General features: G+C 47.1%; 1 long non-coding RNA gene across 1 annotated transcript; it reads right to left on the reverse strand.

The window, feature by feature from the left end:
- Window positions 1-4925: 4925 nt before the first annotated feature.
- On the reverse strand, window positions 4926-19784 carry LOC135373812 (uncharacterized). The gene is made up of 3 exons (XR_010416597.1): window positions 19698-19784; window positions 19586-19603; window positions 4926-4982 (listed from the first exon to the last, which is right to left on the reverse strand). It is a non-coding gene; the product is annotated as an uncharacterized LOC135373812 (long non-coding RNA).
- Between the last annotated feature and the right edge of the window lie 2534 nt (window positions 19785-22318).

Raw genomic sequence — 22318 nt, forward strand, 5'->3', positions numbered from 1 at the left:
TATGCTAGGGCGTGTGGGAAACTTCATTTGTTTGCACCTTCAGGGTCAGAAAGGGTCCCTTCGTGCGTACGGGCCTAGACGCTTGGGGGCGGGCGTGGTTTGTGCTAGTCGAACGGTTAGTCTAGGAGGCATTGTTTGTGTAGGTCGTGTCAGAAGGTAACGTAGAACACTAGAATTAATATACACCATACACTACGTGCAGCTAATGAGCCTTTCGACTTCTGTTTCCTTTTTTCCCTAGTAGATGTGACTTCTACAATAAACACCGAAATTAAAGGGACAATGAAACGATTTTTTTCTTTGTTTCGTTCGAAAGAAGACATTTTTCTGAGTCTAGAACCGAAATTTTACTTTCGTCGCGCGAGCGGATTTCTCGGGAGCGAATTTAAACGGAGCGGCGAAGGGAGGACAACTGGCGCCACGCCGTGGCGAGCTGCTGAGCGGAGACACAACGGGTAACTTGACGCGACCACGGCCGGCTCAGCAACACGTCATCGTGACGTGTTGCCGAGACGAGGAATCCCGCCAGGAGCATGCGCCGTAGGATCCCGCGTATGCGTTCATCGGGAGTGGAAATCTCCATGACAGCAGCTTTCGCGCGATCGGCAGATTTCGGCAGTGGCGGCAGCCACAGCGCGGGCTCGCGGCATTACTTGCCATTGTGCAACACCGGTGACGTAACGGGGAACCGAAGAGCGGTCCGTACAGTTACACCATCGGCAGGGAAATATGCGCGGGAGAGGAGGAACGCGGAAGAGACATTTCCAGCGCGCGCTCCTCGCAGAGTGGAGCGATTTCGTCCGGAAAAATTTGTGGCATATTAGTTTCTCTGCGGGAAGAACAGTTTCCATCGAAAAAAGTATGGGGGTTCGGGAAATTTCATAGGCCCTTTAAGTTCAATGCGCTATTAGTTCTACTGTTATGACCCGATTCCTAACACAAAACTAGTGCCGCGAGTTCCATGGGCGTCCGCCGCACGTGGATAACAGGGCAGCAGAAAGGACACATTAGCCTTTTCTGAGTTAGTGTAGTTGTGTTGTCTTTTCCGTCCTTCTCAAACTCAAGGTATGAATAATCAGTCTCGCTCACATTAGCCCTTCTCTCTGCACTTCAAAAGAGTTTCAGCATAACGTTGGTTGGTATTACTGTCACCGTCAAGCTACTGCACCAACCGGAACCAGTGACAACGTGTATGACTCAGAATGTTGTGTGTTGATTAGGTGTGGCGGACGTGATGGCGTATCGGGCTCCCGGTAGCGTTGTACCGCACTAGAACTCTCTAATGTGTGCCACTCGACGTAACAAAATGCGATAACGCACTTATTTGCCTATTTCCTTGCCATTATGTCGCGAGATAGTATTCACGTACTGCTGTTGCTTCCTTCGTGTCACCGACGCCGCCGGAGGCTGAACCAGTATGATGCAGCCGCCGGGAACCAACACTCTCATCTGAGCACAGGTATACCTGAGTGCAGTGTCGTTGCTAGGGTACGCGTCACCCGGTGCGGGAGCTCTGCGTCAACCCCCCACCCACCCACCTCCACCCCAACCCATGCCCCCGCTAACGGATACCTTTCCGTACCGGGCGATTAACGCTAAATAAACATATTACACCACACTCGGAAAGAAAAATGATGTGCCCTCTCAAAAGGCCCCTCATGTTGTTTTTGGCGTCATCGTACCGCAGGGAACCGGAGGATGCGGCAGTATTGGTGCGGCGCGTCACCCCTTCCGTCGCTTCGCCCGGTGCGGACCGCACACCCCCGCATCCCCCTAGTAACGCCACTGATTGAGTGCACTGACAGCAGTTATAGGGCGCTTTAAGGAGTTTCTGCCAGGTCCCCCAAGGTCGCCATTTTCCCACGTATTTGTTCCTATCCCGATGCGTGCAATGCCGGAGGACGCCCTTAGATACCCCATTGTTACCAGACGTTGGCTTGCGTTTGATTGTAGCGCGCTAAAGATCCAGTTGAAGCACAATCCAAGCCAGGCCAAGCCACCGACGGAGAAATGGACGACTGCGCCTGCGGCGCCTGGTACGACAGGTACGCTATGTGATGCACGCAGCCGTGCACTAGATCCTTCCGATCGCTCAACACGTTTAAAAACGGGACCAAAAAGTGAAACACGACACAGAAAGTTGTTATACGCGTTTTATTTGGACATATAAAGGCTAGATTCATTCGCAAAAACAACAAAAACATTTTGCCGCTAAACTTAGCGCGCTGAAGTGATCCGGAACGGCAACATTGGGGTATCTAGTGGCGGCCTTCTTCGTTGCACGCTTTTCCGAGGTGAGTTTGGGGGACCTGGTTTCTGCAGAGCGTGCTCCGTCCACTCTGTCCCTCTCGCTCCAAAGCTTCTGCTAAACTGTTTTTTAAAGTCAAGAGAGCGTTGCGTGTGCAAAGCGGGCCTCTGGGTGTCACGGAATGTTGTTTTCTGGTAGAGCTCTTCCGATCCGGCTATCTGCAGCCTTTAGAAGACTGATTAAGGTGCAGGTTGGTGCAACTGGAGCGGCGGGTGCAGAGCGCTAGGGCGACATCCCAGGGGTGTAAAATCTGATCCTCAAATCGTCCTCATCTTGTCAGTGTGGCACTATTTATGGCACACTCAGAATGCCCTCAGACCTTCCGTTAGGACAGTTTCAGGACACAGTGATGGCACATCAGGGACGAAATCTAGTTGCGCTTTATTGTACCTCATTTTTCCTTCGACATGCTCAAGCAGGATAAATGACACGAAACCACACGCATTCCTGATAGCTGCCGCAATAAAGTATGGCTAGGAAGCAAACGAGCTGGTGAAGGAGAAGGTTCTCCGTGTTGTGTCTGTCCCTTCGTGTTCCCTAGTCTCGGGGTTTTTACATTATGCAAAGTATAGCCGTTCGCTTCTCGAACATTCCATAACGGACAATGAGTGCAGCGGTTCGAAAAGAAAGCTGAGAATAACATATCAGAATATCAGGGGTACTAAGTCCAAGAAACCCACTTCAAAACGTACTACAATTCCCTTCCTAAGCAAATCAGACAGTATATATTGCTTGTTACACCGCCCTCCGCAAATTCGGGAGTCCTGCTGGCCTGCGACAGAGAACGAAGAGTGAGCAGACCAAGTTTGATGAAAGATGAAAGTCACTGAAAAGGTTAGCCAGCTGTAGGGATCGAACCCACATCTTCTGGATTTCCGGTCCAGGGCTCTACCAATTGAGCTAAGCTAACACGCCTCTCTAATTTGAGGCTTTGTTTGTATCTGTCCCTTCTATGTTTGTTCCAGCCTCAGAACATCAGTTTCTCTCTAGACCTAGTTTATTTCGATTACACAAACAAATAACACTCCAGCGAGGAACTGCTTGAAGTATTAGCTCTCCATCAATGCAGAGTCTAGTGCTAAGTTAGCTAATCAACATGTTGAACTTTTGAACTCCCTTGTTGACTGTTGAGTGTTGATAATATTGTTGTTAATTAAGGAAGTTTTGAATTGTTTTGAGTTGGTTCGTTCATTGATTAGGGGAATTATGCTTGTTGTTCTTAAATTCTAATTCTACCGCGGGCTTTTGAATTTGTGAGTTGTTCAACGTTGTTTTGTTGTGAACTTGCTTTTGTGACTGTGCGTTTTGACGTTCCAGCTCTTAAATTACCATGCTAAAAAAAGGTGCCTTGTTATGTATTAGTTAGTGGCGCCCTCTTGATGTCGGTGTTGCTTTGGAGTATTGCTGTCATTCCTGTGCGACGGGTTTAAACCTGTTAGAATTCATCCGTGCAATCCACACAACGATCCACATCTGCGGATGAACAAACTGAATAAATACTGAACAGCTGAAATGCGGCAGTCGTTGAAAAAAGCCCGACATCGTCGGGATTTGTCCGAGCATGCCTTCCTCTCTCTTCGAATCAAAAGCGACTACCGTATCATTGGCGGTGAAGCTCAGTCCTTAGAGTGTAGCGGGCCGACGCACGCTGCTCGACTACGCACCATATATATAGGACGTCAAGCATAAACAGACTCTCAGTCGCGTATCCATGGGGCGTCCTCAGGAGGAGGAGGAGGAGGAGGAGTGTCGTTGGGAGGAACCCGAGAGGTCTGCCTGCCTGATTAGGCGGCATGTTTCTCGGGAAGGGAAAGGTGGTGGAGAGGAGAAGAGGGAAAGGGTGAAGTGGAAGACCGAGCGGAACCCGCTCGGGGGGAGGAAAGCTGCGTCCATGGGCCGACTTCAGGGGAACTGTGCCGGCATACGCCTATTACACATCTGAGGGAAACCCAGGAAAAACCCCAGACGGCACAGCCGGCCCGCGGATTCGAACCGCGGACCACGCAGTCTCCAAGCGCACGCGTTACCGCTGCGCCACCGGAGCTGGTGGGGCGTCCTCACGTTGAGTTTCCGCAGCGCTTTCAGAAAGGAGCGTCACACCAAGCCATTGGCGTACCAGCGCTTTGCGGTGACAACATGGGTGATTAAGTAGGTCACAGCAGTGACAGAGTCAAGTTTTTCATCGTTCCCTCCCGAGAAGACAGTTTCCTTGTTGAATGAAAAACTTCGGTTGCTCGTTCAGGAACATCCCTTTTGTCAATCAAAAGCGTGAAAGAATAATCCACGGTTCCCCCTTACTGTATGCCCTTACAAACACGCCGCTGATTCAGATTAATGCGACGTATGATGTCTGTTCTGATAACTGTTCTGAAACTGAAAGAGTTCCCATTATCGTATGCGATAAGCCGGAATCGGGTGAAATCATTACGCGTCCTCGGCGTCTCGAATCGCGACGAGGGGTCTCTGGCTTTTACGGCAAAATAATCGAGAAGGAATCTCATTTTATGATCTTAATGTTATGTCGAGTGGCGTGTGTTATATAGGTTATATATGTTTAAATCTCATCGCACTCCCATGCGCACCCCCGCGCCGACTATGCACACCCTTACCAACTTACCCTCTTGCTGTCCACTTGAAATAGCAGACTCCCCCGTCGATGCCACGGAAGACATAACTGCAACATATTTGCAAACCCTTTAAAATAGATACGACATTGGAAGTAACAAGTTATGTACAACACACACCACCTTCTTCACAGGGTGTCAGTTAAAGCTGACTCAGTGTATTCTCCTTTGGGCATAACCCCGTTTAGTAATTTTAATTATCACCAATGACTAAACGACAAGTTCACTACTACTGGGTGCTTTCAAGCAGAGTCATGCAGGGCGGCCCTGCCGACCTATCAGATTTTTTTCGTTCCAATATATATTGAAGCCCGGTGCTTAGGAAGTACATTAGCGGAGGAAATAGCAGAAAATACTCTTGGCTTCTTTTTTTTTCTTTTTTCTTTGACGATCTTCATGCCTGACCATTTCGAGCACTGGGCTTCCTCGCAATTTTCAGGCCTCGTATCTTCGTAATCATTAAGGCCATGCAGTAATTTTTTTACTCTTATTGCCTATGTGCTGCAGTACTGTTTCCTCTATCTTTGAGGTCCTAGGTTCTGCAGGTGTCCAGATAAAAAAATCGCAGAGTCGCCACATTTGTAAAAATCGCGCTTTTTCGGCGCGTAACTGCTTTTCTGCAGCTACTAGAAGGTTAGGGTGACATCGTTCTCTTCGTCTTTGAACGATCGTTGTAAAATCTTCCTAACGCACGTTTAGTGAGGGGTGGCAAGCAAAAACGCGCAACTTCGTTTGTGTATTTTTCATATTCGCCCACATTGTGTATGGTTCATATTCCTTACACATGTTGTTCAAATTAAGCTCACACAGCGCAGTGAAAATCATTTCACTTAAGAAATGTTTGGTGTTCGTTTTTGCGCTTTCCGCTCACACCTGCCGTGGCTGGTTCGTGACGGACGCGGTCAAGGGCGGACAGCGCAGGGTGTCGAACTGAAACGTTTTTCGTTCCGGTTTCCGTTCCGGTACTATCATAAACGGTCTGGTGCCGGTTCTGCTCCGGAGCAAAAAAAAAATAACGGTTCATACCGGTTTTTAACCGGTTCCGCTTCTGGTGGACATATTCACTCCCGGAAAAAAAATCAATGCTGCAAAATGTAAACCCGTTTATATGCATACATCGTATTTAATATTAATAGGCAGCTGTGAAATTGGTAGCTCCTGGTTCCTGTAGGTGACTGTCTGGTCAAATAGGCTTTCTCTTTTCTTGAAGCGCATGATACAGACGGACTTGTTTGTCGTGATGTCATACGTAAAGTACTTTCTTGCTGGATTGGTGCGATCGCGTCCCATCCGAATGTCTGTTGCTGCTTGCTCGCCAGCAAGCACTACCGCACGAGTACGACGCAAATCGAGGAACACCTTCACTCACAAACGCGCTCGACGGCTCTGTTTTCTTTTCTTCGTGTCCTGTCCACAAATGAGGCGCCACCACGCGCTTGCCTCGCGGATACGTATACATGTATTCAACTTCGCGTTGCGGGACACGGGACACATTGCGCGAGATTACCGATAGAGAAGCCGTTTCGCAGCACCGAGCATCTTGTCGCACATTGGTAGAGAGTCACAACCGGTCACATGTACATCTAAGTCTACGTGCGCGAACGATAAAACGCTACAAAGGGATCCTAAGGGTCACAGTATACCGACATACAGTGCACCGTAACCGTAACCCTCGTAAAGTATCCATGACGTGACTTCAGAACACACAGTTTCATTCGCCTACTCGTAGTCCAAACCGGCGAAGTTTTTGCTTCGACCGAAAACCGTTAAATAAATTTTTCGGTTTCCCTCCTGAGCGAAAAAAACGTTCGCGATTTCGATTTCGTTCCGGTTCGCACGAAAATAGCGTTTTTTTTTTCGGTTTTCGGTTCCGGTTTTCGATTCGCTCCGCCAGTCTGGTTCTGCGCATATCTCCTCTCCCGGTTACTCCACTCGGGAATCCCCATTGGCTACGCACTAAGCACCCACTTTGCTACTAGGTAGCCTTTTGCTTCGTAGTTCTCACCACTGCAGTGCATACCACCGTACCGTAGTCCACACAGAACAAACGATCCGCGCAATGAGCTCTGTTCTTTGTGCGCGCTTACAAAGGAGCACTGCGGTTTTTGTGCCCTCACACACAGCAAGAATACAATGTGTTCTGACTAGACAAAGTGGCATGAAAACAACAGGAGCGACGGAAGAACGCGCTTTCTCCACTTCTGTCGATAGTCTGTCCAATACTACTCGGATAGCGGACTATGTTTCACTGTTTTATGGCACACGATCTCAGCTGCACTGCAGGAAATGCGTTGCTTCTTAGTTCGCGCATTGTGTGTGACCTTTGTCAAATTACGGTGCTAGAAAACGCTACCGCGGCCTCAACACCGCGCCATACATGTTGCTGTGCTGGGGTTACTTTTGAGCATGGAGGAAGGAAACGCAGGAGCGGCCCTTCAAACCTTTTGCCATTGGGACGGGCGTGCCAGCCTTCGCGCTGCGTTCTGGGATGGTCCTGTCTACCATGTGACCGCTCACGTGACCCCAAGAGCATGCGCAGGCCAGCTGCCAAAGCAGACGACGGGAGTCGTGATTGCCTTACAGTTCAGATATCTGCATTGTGATGAAGGCCGCGCGTCCAGTTTTATTCGTGTGTGTTCGGAGGTTTACTCTCGGTTTACCCTTCTACTACGAAAGCGGTCACGGTCTGCAGGGGAGGCACGCAGGACTAGAAACATGATTCTTGGCAGCGAGGTTTGTGTGACGACGTGACCACGTTTTGTGTGTTTGTTGCTGAAGCGGTAAAGCATGCCAGGAATCAAACTTGTACAACAATGGAGGAAATCACATGCATCTGCAGCTGTAGCACAGGACCAGTTTTTTAAAGGAACGATTCAAGATGACTTTCACAGGCAGGAAACAACCGATCAAGTACGTACTTGCGAATGAAAGGTTATTTCCGTGACAGAGCTGATTTCTGTTGAACGGCAGCCGCAACCGCGGTAAGAACACGTTCACAAAACGTTGTTCCCGCAATGGTGACCACATTTTAAGAGTAATGACTTTGGAAAGGCATAAAAGCATAGAAAAGAACCGCGAGCAACAAGGCGTTGCTAAATCGAAACTTTAGAGAGGATCACGTGGTGGACAGGAGGTAATGGCGGTTCTGACAGGAGCGACCGCCAGAGGGGTCCCACGGAAATCTGTTTGAAATGGCCGCTCATGTGTTTCCTTCCTCCATGCTTTTGAGTGTCTGCAACGGAACTTCAGCCATTTCTAAGGTGATTTTTGTTTCAATACGCAATGCGAACTTGTCACGAACAAAATGTGTAAGGAATATGAACCCCGTCACGAGTGGGCGAATATGGAAAATACGCTACTGAAGATGCGCAGTTTTTGCCTTAACACCCCCACAGTAAACGCGCTTCAGGAACCATGTCAGAGATTTTCCAACAATCTCTTTTATATGAGTGGAAAGAGTGTTTAAATAAGAACAGAACGATGCGACCTATGTTAACCTTGTGGTATTTGCAGAAAAGCAGTTATGTGCCGAATAAGTGTTTGTTTGTTTTTTTTATCTCTACACCTGTAATATTTAGAACCCGAAAGATCGAGCAAAGAGTACAGCAGCACACAACCAATAACCGTTGACACTGCGTGGTCTTAATTGTTACGAAGATACGAGGCCTGAGGTTTGCGAGGAAGCAGAGTGCTCCAAATGGTCAGACGTGGAAATTAATATTAAAAAAAAAAAAAGAAGTAAGAAAACTAAAATATTTCAGCTACTTCCTCCGTCAATGTACTTCGTAACTTCGTAAGCCCCTAGCTTCAATATGTTTTTTTTAAATTCCGTGTTAGCGCCGCGAAGCAACTGTGGCTATGAGCGGCGTACAGACGTGGACAGATGGAGAGAGGACAGCAGGAAGGAGTGGGGGACAGCGGGGTTAGTATATATGCGTCCTGGGCCGACTTCAGGGGGAACTGCGCCGACATTCGTCTGGAAAGCCTTCGGAAAACCCAGGGAAAACCTCAGACAGCACAGCCTGTGACAGGATTCGAACCCATGTCACCTCCCAGTCTCGGCGTGGAAAGGGGCCACCCTAACCACTATGCCACGGGAGCAGGTGGCTTCAATATATATTGGAAAGAAAAAAAATATGAGAGATCGACCGGGCCACCCTGCCCGAATCTGCTTGCGATCACCCTACTACTAGTACTGCTGCTGCTGCTGCTCTGAACTATCCTGTTGCTAAGTAGAGCAGCGGCAGCGCCAGCAGTGGGTGCGGCAGACATGGCCTTCGGTAAAGGAAAATCAACTGCGCTGCGCATGCGTCAGCAGTTCTTTGGCGCCGCCACAGGGGTGACACAATCCCGCCATTGTTGTAACTACCCTCAAGCGGGTGCTTTTGGCAAAACTGCCATCTTGTCTTGGTCGCACGTCATAGAAAACGTCATTTTCAAGTCATGTGACTTTGTTTATATGTCGTTTTGCCGCTTACCGACATATTTTCGCCGTCATAACACCAAGGGATTACCGTATTTTGCTAGCGTAAAGTATGCGGTGCTTCGTCCGCAACATGGTAGCCCATTTCTCCTTAGTTTAAGTACATGGCATCGGCTCGGTATGTCTTAACGCGCAGTCGTCATCACATCTTTGGAAGTCAACAATACGAGGCTTTGTGTGAAAAACTGCGCGTTTTACTGCAAGATTATCGAATAAAAATAATTACCGTGATCGAAAAACATCCAAAACGTCGTCCAGAAACAACAACCGCATTGTTTACAAACGGTTTGGCCGCCGATCACGGGCGCCGCCATCTTTAAGGTCACGTGCGCCTTGACGTTTGCTGTGACGTGCGACCAGGACCTGTCCAGGATGCATTGCGTTCGCCCAGCACGCTTTCGTCTACGGAGGAATACATTGGATGCCACCCCTGTGGGCGCCGCCTTGCCATCTGCCCGCTTCGCGTGTGCATGCGCTAGCAGACAGCGGTTTCTTTCCTTGAACATGGCCTTCTGTATATGTGTAAAGGAGGCTTTGGCATGGCTTGAGTGGCTTGAGGATGAGATTTGTGGTAGTGGTGAAGCAGCTTTACTGAATATTCCGTTCAAGTTCCTCGCTTGACGTCCGTGATGTTCACCAGGTGAGGGAAAGTTTCAGTAACGCCTGCGAGTTGCATGCTCGGTTCAAAAGGTGAGGGCGTCTGTACAAAACTGTTCCATGGGCCGCTCTGCAACTGCAGATGCAACAAGTGCACGTCCACTTTTTCTCAGCTGCACGTCTCAGCCCAGGCAACAGCAGCACCAGGTGAATGGGCACAACTTCCAAGTGAATTAAGACACACGAGTGCAATTCTGAAGCAGGTAAGTACGTCTCATGCTCTGTTACACTAATACACACATACTATTCGCTTTCAACGCACTTAGTTTGCAGCGGTTGTAGCAAATGATTCAGCAGCATAAACCGGCAAACTGGTGCATAATGTACACCGATAGTGCCGAGTTAAGACTTATTCGGGTGGCGTGTTAGGACTATATGTGTAATCGGAGTGTCTAATTATCACCTGTTCTACCTTAACACCGGAAGTCGAAATATGAGTAAGAAATATCGTGGTTCCCGCAACTATCAGCAATCTTTAGTTGTGCTTCATGATTCCTATTATTTTGTATTTGTGTTTTTGCTAATAATTCTCACGCTGTATTGCTAACTGGGGCAACAAAATAACAAAACACATGTGAATTGCGTTTAAACTGAGGACATTGCTTATTTGTACTGATTTCAGATTTTCAGGCATGGAGAGAAGAAATGCAGTAGGCAGCCAAGAGTCATTTTCACTAAAGGCACAGGGGCAAAAAGACTGAAAGATGGAGGTTTAAAGTATTACTATACTTGTTACTGATCCTTTTACAGAGAGGACACATCAAAGGAAAAGGTCCATAAATTAAAATCACAAGGTTCCGTCAGGCGTGGGGACACCCGCCTTGCTGATGTGTCTGCAACGTTCCAAACTGGCAAGGTGTCACTTGTCTTCTAAGGTTCCTACTACGCACATGACTTTGGGCTGTACCACACCCCACTGACAAAAACAGAGGAAGATGCAATAGAGGCGGCCCGTGCAGGCACTTGTAAAACACTATGTCGTACTGGAATGTCTTTCTTTTTTTACCTACAGGGAACTATTTGTTTATATGACAGAAACTACGTGACGCTGCACTCAGCGTTCTATGCAGCTGAGTATTCGGGGTGTGCTGGATGGCACGTTTCAAGGGATTCAATTCACCTCGCTAAAAGGCAGTACTTGTACACCACCATGAGGGACTATTTTATATGTTATACGGTGAGATGAAGCACGACCACAATCAAAGCAGTCTTTTCCTGTTGGTCAGTTCTATTAAGCATGGTTCACACTAGTGCGTTCTGCTGCGTGCGGGCGCCTGCGTGCGTATGAGTGCGTTGTAAGCAATCCGTTCCGCTGTTCACATACCTGCGTCCGAATGCGTGCGTCACCAAACCGTAAGCCAATGAGCGCCGAACGGGATTTCCACTCCGGCGGCCGCCATGTTGAAAACAGTCTCGCAGAGAGAAACCTACTGCGCATGCTCGGAAGGCGGCCTCGCGATTCGTTCTCCGCTTGCGGGCTGCTGCGTGCGTCGGAAAAAGTTGAGCTCGGGCGAACTCCTTGCGTTCTGCTGCGGGAGGTCGCGGACGTATCTGTTATATACCCATATATATATATCTGCCATATACCATTCTGTTTTAACCAGGCAGCCACTACACAAAATACATTCTACAGACATCAAAGCTTGTAAATATTGCTTTATTGATTACTGTGTTTATGAACGAACATACGAGTGAACAAACAAAAAGGAAGGAAGGAGAACAACCCGATACTGTGCCCGTATAAATTTGCAAGTGCTTCACCTCCCGCCAACCAATAACGCATTGTATGCATGCTTTTTTTCTTCTTCTTCTTTTCAGTGCACAGGTGTTTGCTGCGAACACGTTCAAGTCCACAAGTTCTAAGAGAAGATAGACCATCACCATCACGAGTTCATGACTATAGGAAGGCCTCAGGTGGGGACATGCCAATGTCTTCCACAGGGGCTCCTCTTCAGCGGCATCTCTATCATTGACTCCACAAGCATGTGAAGAAAAATTGTATACCTTTTCTGTGCACATCCATCTTTGTAACGCTTTCTCAATTTCTGATCATAAGTTTCCCATGTTTTCCTTCATACCAGTCCAATTGCAGTCATTGGTGCGTGCTCAGGGCTTTTGCAGACCGCTACTGTTTCACTGTAGCTCACATCTTTGCAAGTTGACGGTGTTTCACTCAGGATTTGATCTACATCCTCTACCAAGAAAAGATAATATGGTCATGGCTAAGTGTCTTCCCTATGCTCTTCATATCGAAACATGGCCCCTCATGGTTGTCAAGGATGTTGGTAGCGTGCCGGTCAAACCTATAAGACACGATATCTCGAAGTTAGTATATACTGTTTCCTGAATGACAGCTAATTTGTATACGTAAGATGATACTTCTCCACATACTAAGCATAAGCTCTGGATTTCCCTCAGAATTGGAACTACTAACTATTGGTGGTTAAAGTACGTTGATACACGGGTTTAGCGCAGCACCTCAACAGGACTTGACCGCAGCCTCAAGCTATTTATTTAACCTTCTGTTACAAGAACCTCTTGTAGAGTACATGGCCCATAAGCATTTCCAAGCATGGCAAGTGCATATTACAATTGTTTACTCTAACTACAAGCTAGTTCTTTTTACCTTTCACGACATGTACATTTTACGTCATTGTTGCAGAAAGAATTATTGTAAGAGAAAACTCAAGTACGCGAAGCTTGTGTGTTTCTTTCTCTGTGCGAAGCTTCTTTTGTATTATTTTTTTCGCACCCTCAATCCTTTCTAACAAGAATTTCTATTTCCTCCTCACCGCCTTCTTTGTCCCCTTTCGCTAACGTACATTAGTATAAAGATATGTACCAAGTGTGTGTGCGCGCGTGTGTGATGAAGGAAGGACGGGCTCTATTTGAAAGCTTGTGGTTTAGTAAAGTACATTTTTTGAATGTTTCAGTCCCTTTACATACTTGTCTTGTTCACTTGCGAGTGCTAGACTTTTCCAATTTTTGCCCGTTGGTTTCCAATCTGTGCTCTGCAACACGGCCGTGGGTTCTGTTAATCCAACCTGTGTCGCGAGACCGAGTCTAGGTAGGTGTTGTAGGTGAGATCACTTCAATATTAATCGGCTCGAGTAACCAGAGAACCTGGTCAACAGCAAATAGTGGCTATGATATCACACCTTGGCTGCACTGGCCACACTGAAAATGATTGTTCCAGACAGGAAGGTGTTCCCTGCAGCTATCTTGTTCACCTCTGGCTGATGTTTCCAAGATAAATTGTGTTCACTTGTATCATGTCACTTGGGCACACAGCTTTTCTTGTGAGAAGCGTGACGCGAACATCTGTGCCCACTTCGTGCGATGCGCCGTAAGTCCTGCATTTCTCAAAAACAGTTCGGTGGAGCTCCGAATTTGATGTGCTTCTTCTGGTCTGGTGATGCAGAGGGCACAACACTGTAAAGTAGAAGAGCTTTTAGTATCTGCAAACTTGTATCAGCAGGCTATATGTACCATTCATGACTGTTGTCTTCGGATTCCCAGAATGATTCAACAGCTGGTTCCACCAGTGGTGAAGATATTGTCATATCATACACATGCGAGGAATGCAGAAGTTAAAATGTTAAACAAAACAAGACTTTTACCCACCTGTGAGCATGAGGGTGTATGGACAATAGGCGATGAAAACATCACTGGATAAAGGTTGAGAGGTGTTCACAGTAAGTCATCTGTTTCCACGCTCTTACTTCCGATTTCGACTTTCTTGTCAGCCGCGATGGAAGCCTGTGTCGCTGATAGAAATGAAGAATACGGTCAGTATCTATAGCGCACAAATTATCTGATACTTTATCCTCCTGCGAGAGCTCAGAGCTCCCCAATGGGAGGGGTATGTTCCGTTTGGTACATTACGTGGCGTAGGCATCACAAAAATCCATCTGAATTTGAAATGAACTGTATCTATATATGTATTGTCCCTGTGCATCGGTAAATACATACCTCGTGTACACTGTTGTTCGCATCGTCGGACGTCACAAGGAGAAACACTGGTGTCGGGACTGGAGTCCGTTTGAGACGTTTTCGACCGTCCGCTGCTACCATTCAGTACGACTCGACAGAGAAATTGGTTGAGCAATTACGCCGTGGATCACGAATGCCTTGAGCATGCGCTTGCAACCACTTTGGTTTCCATACATTATCTGTTGGAATGTTGTGGTACACAACGACCCCTGTCGAAAGAGCACACTTGGTGTATGCCTGAACATTACAGTAGACACCTGACATCGCTGTCAGGTGAAGTACTGTTCAATTTCGGCAGGAAATGAACTTTTTTGCACACACAAACCTCCCCATACGCAATACACGCCGTGCGATATGGTTGGGAGGAGAGCAAGCACAGGGCGCTGACACTATCATTGGTTACTGTTTCTTCCATATTTTGAAGAATTGTCCCAGTAATTCTTGTGATTCTAAAAGCTGTATTTATTGGTAATTAATAACCGGTCACAAGTTCATCCTGTATTAGTTAGGTATCACGTGACGGGTGTAACTCCCACCATGACTCTTTTAGCTGTTGTGGGGCGCCACCTACCGTCCGATTTAATTTTCCTAATTTATGTTGTGTAATAATTAACGGGCTTTGAGTGCTTAGGCTCTGTGTGCGGCATCACACAGGCAAACACTACCAGGTCCCACACGGAAACAGGGGGGTCAAATTTCACTTTACAGTTCCTTTAGCAATAAACCGACCATACCTCATTCACCATACCCCAAAAAACCCTTAACCTTGCTAACAATGTTCTTTGGCCCAGGCCACATGAACCCACCCGGGTGTCATCTGTACAGTCTCTGGGCATTGTGCTCCATGAAAATATCGGGTGGCAACATTCACTTCGTGAGAAGCAGAACTATACGTCTGGTCTCTTCACACTTGCTAAGCTCAGATGCTGTTAACGTTCTTGCTGTGTACTACGCCCTTATCCACTGACGTATCACGCATGCCCTCCAGGTTTATGGCCTCATATATACCAGCGATCTAAAACCCCTTGTCGTGACCCAGAAGCGTGCACTGCAGATTATTCTCTGTTTAAATCCTGATGTGATATCGCATGTCTGCCTGGACCCTCCATAACCCCCACAAAAAGGCTCATGACCCATTTGACTGATTCCTTTAACAATCTCCTCACAAATGCTTCATTAATGGTTGTTCATGGAGCCACTCCTCTGTTTGCACGGCGCAGGATATGCACCTTGAAGATGTCTTCGTGCACAGAAACGAGTTGTAACAGGCCAATGAAGTTAAGATGATGTGGTGAATCTATGAGTTTGTTATTGCCTTGAATGGGCAATCTTCGCTCAGAAGTAAAACCTATTTATGTCGAACTTTACGGCTTTTTTTTTTTTTTCATGCCCTGCACTTGTCTTTGTATTCCGGAGTTCACCCAAATTACTTTCTGAAGCCATTTTGCAAGTGCAGCCTTTTTGGAAGAAATAAGCCGCAAAACCTCAAACAGCGAACCGATCTCTAACGGGCAGTGTTTGTTAGCTGTCGCGGCTGCACAATGTACAGCTTGGGACAAAAATTTACGGAACACCATGGTGTCACATTTCTCCATTGGAGTGACACCCTGGCATCAAACAAGAGCAGACACACATACTGAGAGATGGATAGTCACCCATTTCTTATTCGATTTCCTGCTGGTAGCTGGCAGGAGACCGCTCCGATGAAGAAAAGCGCCGGTGCCGTCAACTTTTGTCTCGAGCTGCACACGCTGTTGTGTTGTAGTCACACATATTCTGAACTGCATACCATTTCTTAGAGAGTCTTTGGAAATTTCAAAACCTGATGCCTTGATTTTCGGCTCCAATCATGAGCGAGATCGTGGGGAGGCCCGGAGCTTATGTCCCGTTATATCCTGAACCTTGCCAGTTTGGAATGTTGCAGACTTATCTTCAATGCAGGTTTCCCCACGTCTGAAGAAACCTTGTGATTTTACGCGCCTTTTTCTTTGGTATATCTTCTCTGTAAAAACACCTGATCAGTTACAAATATAATACCTCCATCTTTCAATGTTTTTGACCCTGTGTGTTTTCTAAAATGGCTCTTGGCTGCATTCTGCATTACATAAACGAAAATCTGAAATCAGTAAAAATAAGCAATCCTCAGTTTTAACACAATTATCATGTGTTTTATTTTGTTGCCCCAGTTAAGAACACTGCGTGAGAATTCTGAGTGAAAGCACAAGTACAAAATAATGGGAATAATTAAGCACAACAAAAGATTACTGATAATTGTCGGAACCACGGTATTTTTTACACATTCACAGACTTCGGTATTGAGATACAAACAGGTAGTACAATTAGATAATCTGAACGCGCCACCAAAATTAGTCGAACTCGGCAGTATGGGCGTACATTATACGCACCAGACTGCCCGTTCATGTCACTGCATCATTTGTTACAACACCTGCAAAATAAGTACATTGAACGTGTTTGGCATGTGTGTATTAGTGTAACAGAGCATGAGGCGTACTTACCAGTTTCAGAATTGCACCCGTGCGTCTTAGTTCACTCGGAAGTTGTGTACATTCACCTGGTGATGCTGTTGCCTGGGCTGAGACAGTGCAGCTGAGAAAAAGTGGACGTGCACTGGTTGGATCTGTAGTAAGAGAGCGGCCCATGGAACAGTTTTGTACACACGCCTCCCCCCCCCCCCCTATTTTTTTTTTTTTTTTTTTGAAACGAGCATGCAAATCGCAGGCGTTACTGAAACGTTCCCTCACCTGGTGAACATCGACGGACGTCCAGTGAGGAACTTGAGCGGAATATTCAGTAAAGCTGCTTCACCACTACCACAAATCGCATCCTCAAGCAAACAGCTGTCTGGTAACGCATTCGCACGCGAGTCGAGCAGGCGGCAAGGCGGCGGCAAAGAACGACACGTTACGTCAGTGCTGGCGTATGCGGAGCGCAACTGATTTTCCTGTCACGAAGGCCAAGATGGCCCGAATGACCTCGAGTTATTATTGTGCACAGCCCCGTACTGGCAGTATAGTTTGCACATAGCCGTCTACCAAACAATATTCCATGAAATTTTCTGCATGTCGCTCCCAAATGGGTCACATATTGGTCGAATTTAGCAAGTGCAAACTGGTCCAAGGGCAGTGGCGTATCTAGAGCTACCTGCGCCCATGGCAACATGGTTAACATGATGTCCTTGGGGATGCGTTTTCGTGTGGTCCGCACTAGGTTTCACGGTACGACCTCTCTAATGGGGGTGTTTTAGATCATTTATGAATGTGCCAGGTTGAGTGCCCGACCTGGCACATTCACACCCGACCACATCATGGCGCCCCTGTTCACCTGGCGCCCATGGCACCTGTCCGCACCTGCCACACCCTAGATACGCCACTGTCCAAGGGTAATGGCATGCCTGCCTTCAGTTCAGACGTGATACTGGCATCCAGTCTATCCAATATTTGCCCAGCGTGGGACCCTATTAGTTTACCTTGTCGTGCAACAGGAGGCCAATACTGGTTCCACACTGGCCAAATGTTAGCAACATTTATCCAGTTTTACAAATGCAACTCTGTTTTAAAAGGGCCAAATATTGAGGTCCCCTCATTCAGATCCCACATTGCCACTGCAGTTCCTAAAATTATATAAAAACCTTTCTGGGAACCTAAGGTAAGTAGTAGGTTGTCAAAATACAGATCACATAGCGAATAAGAAACTGAATGCCGGGTAAGCGAATGAATACCAGAAGTATTCGCGCCAACACTTTTTGACCATTTGCATTTTGCGAGCTTTAGAATACCACACCGTTAGGAATGCGCTTCGCTCCCTCGTAACTAACCTCCCTCGTATTCGACTCGCTTGTTTTACTCATTATTTTTATTTTTTTCAAGTATGAGGTAAATTCGTCAACAGTTCTGACTGTTACCGTGGTACAGAGAGCCTCACAATGAAGGCTACTGGCTACCTTTGGTACACGGAGCCGCCACTCTCCAGCAGGCTGCCGTCACCATCTCCCTACATCACCATACCCTACGGACTTGTTTTTATGTTCTGTGTTTGTTCTAATGCGGTGTCGACAATAACGACAGTAGCTTGAAGCGCAACAATAACAAGAAGCCGGTGGTCTGGTAAACAGTGTGGGGCCCCAGGAGTCTGGTTCCAAGAGCTTTGGCGTTCTTTTTCAGGCCCTTCTCAGTTTTCGTTTCCTTTGCTTTTATATTTTTTTTCAGTACGAAATATTCGAGTCAGAATGTGGCAGTTCAGTTCATAGGCGTGCCATAACGCAGGAAACACTATAAAAAGGTACAAAGGCAGGGAATGTGATAACCGCGCTGGCAAACCGCTACTTGGATTTGGCGTGCCAATATTGTCCCTTGATTGGGCCTATATGAACCTCCCATTCACCCAATACGGGACAAATGCGAGGCCATTATTCAGCTACTGCCTGGACAATATGCGATCTACATTGAGAATACTGAAGCTGCATATTCGCATACCAACATGAGCCGGGTTGGGCCGGGTTGCAATTGTAAAACTGGGTCAACATTAGGAACCCGAGATAGCCAAATTTTCTCCAGCATAAGACCCACACAGTGAGGAGCTGCCTGGGTGCTTATCTAACCTGAACTAACCTCACTGAGGTGAGCTAGTATAACTTCATGTGTACCCAATATGATATGGTCCAACGCCTGTCTACCTTTCACAAGAAGGCAACCTCCTAATCCGTTAGGCTCAGCAATGCAATATCTCTCCGGCTGTAGAAGTGCTTCAGATGGTGTTATTCGAGCTCATATAAAAAATCCTCTAGGAATCGCAGTACTATGGCAACAAAACTGCTCCAAGGGGCACTGGCGAGGTGGCGGTTTTAGCCTGTTTCGATCAGGATAGGTTAGGTAAAGTGCGTCTGGGTACGGTTCGTCTAGGTTATGTCACTATTTTCGCCTGGTGGCGTCCACGTTCTAGGAGGTGGAAGCATTTGTCTGAGCCCCAGTGTCATCAAACAGCGTGGTTTCAGCACGCGTTCGTATAGCCTGCGGGTATGTTGTTTTCGTGTTAAACTTTCCAAAACATTCATAAATATTCCTCATTTCGGTTTATTCGCGACAAATAATTCATAAGGTATTCCTACATGCGGCAATTTTCCAACACTAGCTTCTGTTATTTCGTGGGGAAATCCATAAGCCACAATGCTATAGTATACCCTAGATATATAGATAGTATACCCTAGTATAGTTAGAATGGCGTAGATGCAGGCCAGCTGGTGGATAAACTCCATGATAGGCAAGCCTGAGCGCTCAGAGCTCAGGTTTGCCTACCATGGACTATAGAGTATACCCCACATAACTGTATAATTATCATACTTTTAGATTCAGCGTATGGCCTTCTCTCAGTTCAAGGCGTTCTTGCACCGTTGGACAAGTTTAAAATACATAAGCTCGTCTACGCAACCGCACTCCATCTATTTTTGGAGAGCACCCAGTAGCGTGTGTCTTACAATGAAGTGTTGCTCAACCGCATACTTACCCGAAATTTCGCTTTCCGCTGTAAGAAACAGTGCTAGAGAATTAGCCATCTGCTATGTCAAATGGAACCATACTGCGCTTTACGGGAAATACGGGCATGAGACACCACATACCCATGATTTGCGGACAAGAGCGATGTGCAATAGCTTCAGGTCACTTCGTCTAGCCTGCTGCTGTTTATCTTTACAACGACTAATAGTCTGAAGGTTCTTTTACTTCTTCTTCACAGGCGCAGTGGACACTGCATCTTTCTCTTCCGTTCAAACGTAGACTCATAGATGGCAACCTTTATCACGGTTGAGCGCGATGTGGATCCTGCGTCAGTGCAAACAGGGAATAAGAGGGGGTTTCTCAATTTGATTGCGCAGTGACAGTACAGTCTTAAAAGTCAGAAATTTCTGCCACGGACTCTTTCAGCATACCAGAACACTAGGACACGCCATCCACGAAAATACCGGTCAAAAGACTCACGACTGACATCTGTGCCAAAAGATAGAGATATGCCTGTCAACAAATATGGCAGATATCAGAAAAGATACAGGATGCGGGTATCACTCCTTCTTCCACTTGCGGGTTTCCAACACCCTCCTGAACTGAAAATTCAGTCATACGGAAGTAGTATGGAAACTTGACAACCATCCACACAGGTGCCCTTCAAACAGGAGGTGCTCAACTCGCAGCAATATAAGGCCACCTCGAAAGCCTATTCCTTCCGTACGCCAAAACGTTATTCCTTGTTTTTGCTATTATCACCAGGACAGCACAAAGGCACACGCACAGAGGTGAAGATAAAGAACGTGAAGGCTGCGTAAGTAACGAACGGAGTAACATCAGCTGGCGGACAGTGCTCCCTTCTATGTTGCGTAAAATACTTAAACAAAAACACACTTTCAGCGTCAGTTAAATGGTCTTGGCCAGGCAAAGTTTGAACCCTAAACGACTTAAATAATGTCAGAAATGTTGTTGGCCAGGACGATGAGGCTTTTATTGGAGCACTATTAGGCTACAACCGTCACATTTAATACTTTACGTGACGAAGGCGTTTCACAAACAACGCGTTGTGGTGCTTGTGTTTTCGTGTTTTCTTTGCACTCATGCGCTATGCATGACCTCATAAACTTGAAAAAAAATGGCTAAGAAGCAAGCGAGCTAGTGAACATGATGCATAATGTAAAACCCCGAGACTAGGGAAAACGAAGCGTCTGTCGTGTTGTGTGTGTGCCTCCGTGTTCCCTAGTCTCGGGGTTTTACATTATGCATCATCAGTTTGTTACGACTAGAGTAGCTACCTTGGCAGTGTCAGCATCTTTCCTGCAGCTAAACAATGCATTGTCTGTCACATGAGGAAGCACAGGCCTGGAAACATGAAGAGAATTAACGACCTGTTCCATTATTCAGAAGCAAGCATTATCATGCTGGAATTTTGGAAACTAACAGTGGTATCGTGTGTCTAGGAAGTGGCAAGTGCGCAGAACAGTAGACGTAGTTGTGGTCGTCAGGGCTTCGTGCATCATGTCAGTCAGAAAGGCGAGCTTCGCATTTGCTGTCGCTTCCCATGTAAGCAAGTAGTTCAAAACGCTGAAGTAGTCCTCGTGGCACCTACAACAAAGTCGTCGGCTGCGAACTGCCGAGAGCGTGCGGTAGGACCCGTTTAGACAGGACTACCGCGTCCCGCATGGCGAAACGAATGCCTTGCGAGAGGGCCTCTGAAGACATGCCGGTGTACACAGATGTTTGGAGGCCGGCACGAAAGGGTGCCCAATTCGTGAAAGGGATCAGTCCAGTAGTGGGTGACAGAGGCAGCCTTTCGTGTGAAATGTAGATGCGAAAGTGGTCACTATCTCGGGTATCGACATCGGTAGCGCACGACATGTAGCGAATTATGTCTTCTGAGCACCAGGAAAGATCCAGGACATCGAGTGACGTTGGTGATCGCATTTAAGTTGGCTGTCGGTTGTTGAGGAGGCACATGTGAGCAGTTTCCATTACGTCTAACATTCTCCTTCCCCCGACCGTCCTTTCTCATCTCTCTCTCCCCAAGCCGTATGATGAGCACTGAAGTCACCGAGTACAAGAGCTGGGGATTCCAGTGAACTGAATAAGCGGTGGAGGTCAATCCACGGAACCTGTACCACAGGACGTAGATAGATACAGACGGCGGTTAACAGCAGGTGCCACAAGGCGGATCTCACAGGAGACATAATCCTAAGATCGATGACAAACTGACCCTATGGGAGCAGCAATGAGGTCATAACGAATGTATAACGCTGTGCGGCTCTCAGAGGATTGATGAGAGCGATAGATTGTATAGCCATCAACGCAATGTGCAGCATCCATGCCATGTTCGCATACAGCTATGAAAGGAAACTTGAACTGGTAAAGATGAGATTTAAAATCTAGGAGCTTGTTACGTAGGCTGCGAGGATTCCACTGCATCGCGATGGCCTTTCTATACAATTCCATCATGCGGAGATAACGATAAGGCCGCCAATGCCAAAAGCGCTTGGACCTCATGCAGTTGCGACGCACCAGGAAAGGCAGAGACAATTGCCTTGACTGCTGTGAGTACAGCAGAGAAGAGTGTCAGAGAGGGGACAGCTTCGGTGGTTGGTGGTGCTAACTGTCGTCTCATGACTGATGGGTCTGTTACACCTCCGGTAGTGCGTGTAATCTGCTTTGAGGGACCCGGGCGTGTCGGGTGGCTGGTTCTGATGGGCTTCGTCGCGGTGGCGTT

Source organism: Ornithodoros turicata, unplaced genomic scaffold (assembly GCF_037126465.1).
Source record: "Ornithodoros turicata isolate Travis unplaced genomic scaffold, ASM3712646v1 Chromosome32, whole genome shotgun sequence".
In the NCBI taxonomy this organism is placed as follows: Eukaryota; Metazoa; Arthropoda; class Arachnida; order Ixodida; family Argasidae; genus Ornithodoros; species Ornithodoros turicata.